A 7,973-nucleotide genomic window follows, 5' to 3' on the forward strand; every position below is an offset into this window, starting at 1 on the left:
CCCACCTATCCTCGAGCAGGCTGCATTACCCTCTAATGCATAAAACTAAAACCTGATAAACAGAATTCAGCTTGCAGAAATCAGATCACCAACTGCTACAGAGGTGGTTATGTAATTCATCATGAGCTGTAGCTGAAAGTAGATTCAATCTGCAAGTTAAAGAGAAAAATATTGTTTAGAATAAAAATTTCAGCCTGGTTTTGAACAAAGAGAGAAGTCCATCCCAGACAGAAAAAGTCTCCTGATGAACACAGATAGTGAGGGGTTATAGTCAGCAGACATTCATGTCTGGAAAAAGTACAATATCCATACTGGATATCTGTTTCATCCCAATATCTGGCTCATCACCAATAACAAGTGATAGTCCTAAAAAGTAGAAGTCCACACATTTTAAAAACCTCTTAAAAAGAACATTATTTGAGAGTGTGGGGTCAGACTGCAAAAGCCCAAACCTGCTGGGAACATCCAAAGGACCACTATCAGCAGCTCCAACAGGTTGTCTCGGGCTCTTATAAATATTGTGATGCTAAATAAAGAGCACATTATATGGTATGGAAGTGGAGAACAAGCCACATGAATAATACCATGGCATCTAAAATTGTGATTACATGTGTGTTGTTTTCTTTACAAAGCAACAATGACAGAAAAGAGGACCATCAGTTTGTAGCAAGAACACTGTGCGGGATAAAAAAAAATCTTTAGAGATCAATTACACTATTTGTGATCCATGTAGTTAACTCTACAATCTAGAGGCTGCAGGTATTTCTCTCATAGCTGATGATGACTGCAGGTAGGGCCTCGTGAGGTGGCTGAAGAATGTGTTTAGCAACAGCTGCCTCAAATGTCTCCAGGATGTATGTGCCTGATAGCATACTTGGGTACACTGAAGCCATTTTACACTTAAAATTATATGAAGACTAAATCTGTGCTTGGTAATACATGGTTGAAAATAACCTATATAAAAGTATTCACATTGTTCTGCAGATGTACACATTTACACATCACAGTTTTTAAAGATCCCAACTGTGGTTTGGAAAGTGGCATAGGCAAATGCATCTTTCAGGGCCTCATTTGGGAAGCACACAACAATTATAGATAAGGTCCCAGACACCGAGCCTGGCATAGCCTGACCAATCATCATTGAAGAATGATTTAGAACCTGAAATTGTTCAACTGACTTATGGCACGTGCATACATTTGTGCCACTCTCTCTCTTCAGAGTCTCATCTGCATCCTGCTTAGGGATGGGAATTGATAAGAATTTAGCGATTCCGATTCCATTATCGATACTGCTTATCGATCCGATTCCTTATCGATTCTCTTATCGATTCTCATTGGGTGAGGGCATGAAAAAATACAGATGGGTTTGTTTGCTTTGACTCTTTAATATTGTCAACTTTGTACAGAAGATACAGCAGATATGCTTATATACTTTGCTATATTAACAATTTTTGTGCAGAAAAATTAGCATGTTTGCCTTCTCAGGAAGGATACGAGATCGTTCTGGACTTAGGGTGTCTCCAGCTGTGGAGAACACCCTTTCAGATGGTGTGGAGGAGGCTTGGATGCAGAGATACTTCTCAGCTAAAGCTGACACCATTGGCAAAGTGTCCCTCTTCATCCACCACCAGAGGGTGGCGCTGTCTTTGGTTGGGATGGGAGGAAGGGTTCTGTATAGTTGGACTTCTTGATCAACTCTTTGGGCTATGGAGACAGGGGGCTGCTGCTGCACAGACAAAAGCTCACTGTCCTCTTCTTCAAAAAGTTCTTCTAGGGCTGTCTTCTTTTGCTGCTTTATGGGTGGGGTCTGAAATTGACATAACCATAGGGTTCAGTCTTAGATTAAACATTCTATGCCATCTGTCATCATTCAGCACAATAAGCAAAACTTACATAGTCATCTTCTTCGTCTTCCTCTTCTTCTACCTGCCTCTGTGTCTCTCCACACTGTGACAGCTGAAAAATAAATTCACTGTGTAACAACAACAGAGCAAGAAGAAACGTTCTCACAACAGAATTGTCTTACATTCAATGCATTTTAAAGTTTGAATACCTCTTCTGCTGCAGCTGCTGGTGTGTTTGCTGTCACTGCTGTTGCCCTGACTCTGTCCCAGATTTCATCGTTGTCCACTTTGGATTTGAATCTGGGATCTAACGCAGTGGCTTCTTCCAGGAATGCCCGAATATCAGCATCCTGGAGTTTAAATGGAGGACAACCGACACAAAATTAGGAAAAAAATATGATTAAATAAGAATAAACTTTATTGTATATCACAGAATGATTAACAAATCACTTTACCTGGTAACGTTTGGAAAGATCATTCCAAATGTTCTCCTTGATGCTCCTGGTGAATGCAGAGTCATCTGCCTGCACGGTGTAATGTTTGCGTAGCTTCTGAAGGATGGGCAGTACCTGGCCACAGGTCGGACTTTTTTCACTGGAGACTGCAAGTGTGGATGTATAATGCATCCGCATCAGCAGCACAAACTCCTCTGCCTTCCTTAGGTCCTCATTGCCAATTCTGGCCAGCCTACAACATAAACACAACACACACACACACACACACACACACACACACACACACTCACACATATATATATATATATATATATATATATATATACTGTATTAACTACAAACAAATCTTTTCATAATGGCTTTACTTTACCACATTTTATTTAAGTATTTTTTTTCCAAACATCACTTACTTGTCTTTCTCCATGGGCTTCCTTAGACGTGGGTCTATAGCTGCAGCTTGGATTGCTGAAAACTGCTCACAGAAATGCTCAATCATCAAAAACAGGGAGTTCCATCTCGTCTTCACATCTAAGAGAAGCATGTGCTGGGGTAGCCCTGAATGGACAAAAACATGAAGGGATTAGTATAAACAATATTACATTTTCATCAATTTATCATTTTAGATTAATACTAATCTTTTCATTTACATGTTAAAATGTAAATGTTGGCAGACTGATTTACTTAAAATGTTTTCTTACCAAGGAGTTGTTGCTTCTCTTTGAGGACTACTTTAGCCATATGGGATCTCTTCATCCATATGACCACAGAACGAATCCTCGCCGCCCAGTTGGAAATTGTGCTGCAGTTGTACAGCTTCTGAGCTCCCAGGTTAAGTGTGTGCGCAAAACATGGAAACTTGATAATGCCCAGCTTTTTCACAGCTACATCCATGTTTGCTGCATTATCCACTGTAGCTGCCACTACCTTCTCTTTTACTCCAAATTCCTCCAGGATCCCCTCTATCTCCTCTGCCACAGCTGCCCCTGTCTGAGACTCATACACTGCTTTGGTTTTGAGGACCTTTTCTTTATTCTGACCCTCCCTGACATAGTGTAACGTTACAGTGAGGTAATGATCTTGACTGAAACTGGTCCAGCCATCAGCTGTGATAGTTGCTTTTGTGACATGTTTCAGGTCTGAGATCACATTGCTTTTCTCAACCCCATACCAAGCAGGAATCAGATGGTTTGTTAAACTGTCTCTGTTAGGGGCATGGTATTTTGAGTTGAGAGTCTTTATCATCTCCCTACAGAAAACATGGGAATAATGATACATAACTACACCGGTTAAAACAATTTACAACTTTGACAGTGTTCTATTTCATATGAGCAGATAACAGAAAACATGCAACAAATTAACCTACCAAAATTCTGGGGCATCTACTGTGGCAAAAGGGTGTAAACCCTTCACCACAAATCTGGTCACCGCTCGGTGACATTCGTTTATCCTTGCCTCTGTCATTTTAGTCCTCCCTGCCTCGATGAAAGGCAAAACGCCTAAAAAAATTCCTCCATTTTAGTGCAAATAGTGGTATACAACTGTGTTAACTGCTAAATTTGTACATTATTTTATGACAAACAATTTATATTTACATTAGAAGTTCTGAAAAAGATTCATTACACATGTTTATGGTGTCCACAGCAAAAAAATCTAACTTTTTTCTACTCGGATTTTGTATTTTTTCTGCTATTTTAGGTCAAGTGTGTCCATACATTATATCAAAATGTCTAAATAATTATAGAATCACACAGGTGAGGTTGTGCTGAGAAAAAAAAGATACCAAGCAAAGCAAGATCAACAGCTTTTAAGGTGAAATATAAAGGTAAAATCAGAATTTGTCAAAAACGGACCTAAACCCACCTAGGGCCCTAAGGGTTAAAAGGAGTGATCACACCTTGGAGAGCTGTTGCACCAAGTGGATTGACATAAATTACGGCTCCAACATGAGAGATGTCCATTGAAACAAAGGAGAGGATTATCAAACTTCTTAAAGAGGGTCAATCATCACGAAATGTTGCAAAAGATGTTGGTTGTTCACAGTCAGCTGTGTCTAAAATCTGGACAAAGTGCACACAACATGGGAAGGTTGTTAAAGGCAAAGCATACTGGAAGATCAAGGAAGACATCAAAGCTTCAAGACAGAAAACTTAAATCAATGCTTATGACAGTTTCAATAACAATAACATGACCAAACAATAAAGCATCACAGTAAACAAAAACACAGGTATGAATGACTAAAGTGATGATATAAAGGACTATGGATATAGGTATATACACACCATAAATGGGCGATGACTATGATATAGTATGACTATTTATATGTATGTACAGGTACAGTTATGATTATAAAATACAATGATTATGACAGTATGTACAGTGTTGCTGTGAAGTACCAGCCCGATCTCACGAGGATTCGTGAAACTGTCACGTAAGTTTTAGTTTTGGTTTCGTGCGCACCAACACGATTTCGTCATGTTTTTCGTGCCGCTCACCACGAAATGCACACCAATGTATTTTAAACGGCGGACTTTTCGTGCCACTCAGAACGTATTTCAAAAGAATGTGTATATTATATTTTTAATGTAAAACCGCGGCGAATCCAACGCTATATTTTGCATGACATCGTCCCTAAACATAACCCTAACCATAATCCTAACCATAACCTAACCATAAGCCGGTGGTACACTTACCAATTTGCATAGGAATTTCAAGAATGTCCGGCGGCCGGCGGCCGCAAACGCAATCACACAAGCAGTATACGCCGATGGACAGCTTAGATCGTCATGAATCCGCCGGTATAAACCACTTTCAGATGTGATTACCACAGCGAAAAACATTTCGTGGTGAGCGGCACGAAAAACATGACGAAATCGTGTTGGTGCGCACGAAACCAAAACTAAAACTTACGTAACAGTTTCACGAATCCCCGTGAGACCGGGTTGGAAGTACAGTGCAGTACAGTGGTAATACAAAGTGAGAAAAAGTTCACTTCCTGAGGAGGTTGGGGCGTGTGTGTGAGGGGGTAAGGGGCGGCGGGGGGAGGAGTTCTGTTGGGAAAAATTTGCTCCTGAACCTGGTGGGTTTAGTCCAGAGGCAAGGTCAATTTATTTGTACAGCATATTTTATGAACAGTATGATTCAAAGGGTTTTAGAAACAATCATAACAACATCCTCTGTCTTTAGACCTTTAGAAAAAACTCCCAAGAAAAAACCGTAAACCTCAGGGTGAGCAACAGAAGAGAGATCCCTCTCCCAGGATGGGCAGATGTGCAATAGATGAGTACAGACAAGAAAACAGTTTACAACACAGAAGAGGGAGAGGAGATGCTATACAAACAACGAAGCTAAAATACCTATATGAAATAACAGCTTATCAAACTCACCTGGCAAATTGAACACGCCTTTCTTGTGAAGATCCATCACAACAACCGCTGGGCTATAGCCACATGACACACAATTGTAACTGTAGTCATGGTTTGTAAGAGCCTCAAAATGAAGGTAGGCTTGGAGAACTCTCTCCTTGTTCAGAAAGGACACGTTCTCCGTTGTTTCAATTATTTCTATCACTTTGCTGATAGCTGTATGCATCTGGAAAATGATGAGGAGTATTCTAATGTTGTATAATTTCAAAATGTAAGTTGTTTTGTTAGAATTGCATCTTCAATCACCTTAGGAAAAAAATTAAATATATTTTATCTTGTCAATTTTTTTTTGTATTACTGTGAGTGGAATTGTGGTGTCACTCAAAAGGATGGAAAGAAATTAAAATAACATCACATTACATACAAAATCAATTCACTGGACTTTTCAGTTAGCAAAATGCATTATTGAATTATACGATCTCACCTGTAATGCATTCCTAACCATCAGGCACAAATGCAGAGACAAGATTACGTGGTCGTCAAAGTTGTGGATACCATCCTCCCATTCCTGGTATCTGTAGATCATGCCACAGTTCAGGCATGACTTCCTGTACGTTGATAGTCCTAAAAACACAGTCCAACCAAAGGTTATGGTTGTTGCTGGAATGTCCTTTGAGATTAGTAGAACTATTCTTTTTGTTTGTCACGTACATATAAATTATGCAACACACTAAATGATAAGACCTTAGAAGGACCTGTGATAGTACCAACCTTCAACTACACCCATCTTGGCTTTTGATGTTATGAGTTGTTGTTCACACATTGTGTATTCACATTCTACACATTTAGTTTCTTTAGGGATAAGGTGCTTTGGAAAGCTGTCCTTTGCTCTTCCCTCTCTTGACTGCTCCATGAGAGCTTGGGGCAGATCTGCAGGGAGCTTTTTATTTGTGAGGAGGTAATTAAGCATCCTTGCAACACTTCTGTCATCTGGTGGATAACTGTCCTCCACACTGTCCTCACTTGCATTTTGATCTGTGGTGGCCTGGGTTGGATTGTGTGTCTCTTCCTCTGTGCTTTTCACCTTTTGGAATAGCTCCCTCTTTGTGACAAAGAGATGCCATTTAGCAACAGCTTTGTGAATGCAAGAGTGTCTTGCTTTAGAGCAGGAACAATGCCAGTTGTTCTGTTTTGTGTCATAAGACACAATCACTCTTCCCAACCTACTGTAATAGGTTATCTTTGGTTCATAAACAGAGATATGAAATTTGGAAGGTGGACCACCCACAGTCAGATGCACAGACAGGGGCCCACCCTCTGCAACAGCACTTTGCTGAGAACGCAAGAGACTGGCTTTACACTCCTCACCAAACCATTTATTGTCCACCATTGTTTTCAACGCCTCAGCTGTTAGAGTCACGTTTTGATTGTCAGCACATGGGTAATACAATAAAGAGAGTATATGGGGGCACTCATATGGCAACATCCCGCTTCTTTGTACAAAGTCACTGTTCAGACGGCACTGGTTGACCTCACACATGACCTTGTGTGTTGGTCCCCAAGTATTCTTAATGACATGTATGGGTGTTGCTGGACCACAAAAAGATTTTTCAACTGCAAACACACCATTTTTGACCTCAACACATTGAGAGGCCAAAAATCTGTCCTTCAACACTGTCTCAAAGTGGTGGGTATGCTTTCTTTTGTAGTGTGCTTTGAAGTTTTTCTCAACATCATGTTGCAATGAGGACAAGTGACTTTCTTGTGTTTTCCATATATTGTGTGACTAGATGCTTTAGGGGTATCTGGATGCTGTGCGGGAGCCACAGGGAGCTGAGTGGGGGCCACAGAGAGCTGTGCGGATGCCACAGGGAGCTGTACAGGAGGCACTGCGAGGGTCTTTGTTTGTTCTTTGGGGGCTGCAGCATGCTCCTTCTCTTGTTGTATTTCTATGTGTCTTAGAAACTGTCCTCCATTAATAATTGTTGCAGCACAATAGCAGCAATGAAAATGTGCAGCTGTCCGACAACTTAAGCCACACTTAATAATTGTGAATTCTGAAAGAGAGGAATGAAGTAAATAACATTTGTACTTGTAACAAAATATTGATCATCCAAATATGTGTCATAAGTAAGTACCTCTGTGTTTTACTGAGGAATGGCCTTTAATATGGTTCTCAACCATATGTTTAGCTGCCTCATATTTGCAGAAAGGACAGTGGAAATGTTCACTGCTGCTGCATTTTGTTGTGGTTGGTGTATCGCCACCCAGAAGTATAGTATGGTATGTGTCCCTACAAATGAGAGGGGAGA

General features: G+C 40.4%; 1 long non-coding RNA gene across 1 annotated transcript; it reads right to left on the reverse strand.

Moving 5' to 3' along the window:
* Positions 1–1,465: 1,465 nt before the first annotated feature.
* On the reverse strand, positions 1,466–2,180 carry LOC127535681 (uncharacterized). The gene is made up of 3 exons (XR_007944533.1): positions 2,054–2,180; positions 1,894–1,956; positions 1,466–1,807 (listed from the first exon to the last, which is right to left on the reverse strand). It is a non-coding gene; the product is annotated as an uncharacterized LOC127535681 (long non-coding RNA).
* Between the last annotated feature and the right edge of the window lie 5,793 nt (positions 2,181–7,973).

Source organism: Acanthochromis polyacanthus, chromosome 10, assembly GCF_021347895.1.
Source record: "Acanthochromis polyacanthus isolate Apoly-LR-REF ecotype Palm Island chromosome 10, KAUST_Apoly_ChrSc, whole genome shotgun sequence".
In the NCBI taxonomy this organism is placed as follows: domain Eukaryota; kingdom Metazoa; phylum Chordata; class Actinopteri; family Pomacentridae; genus Acanthochromis; species Acanthochromis polyacanthus.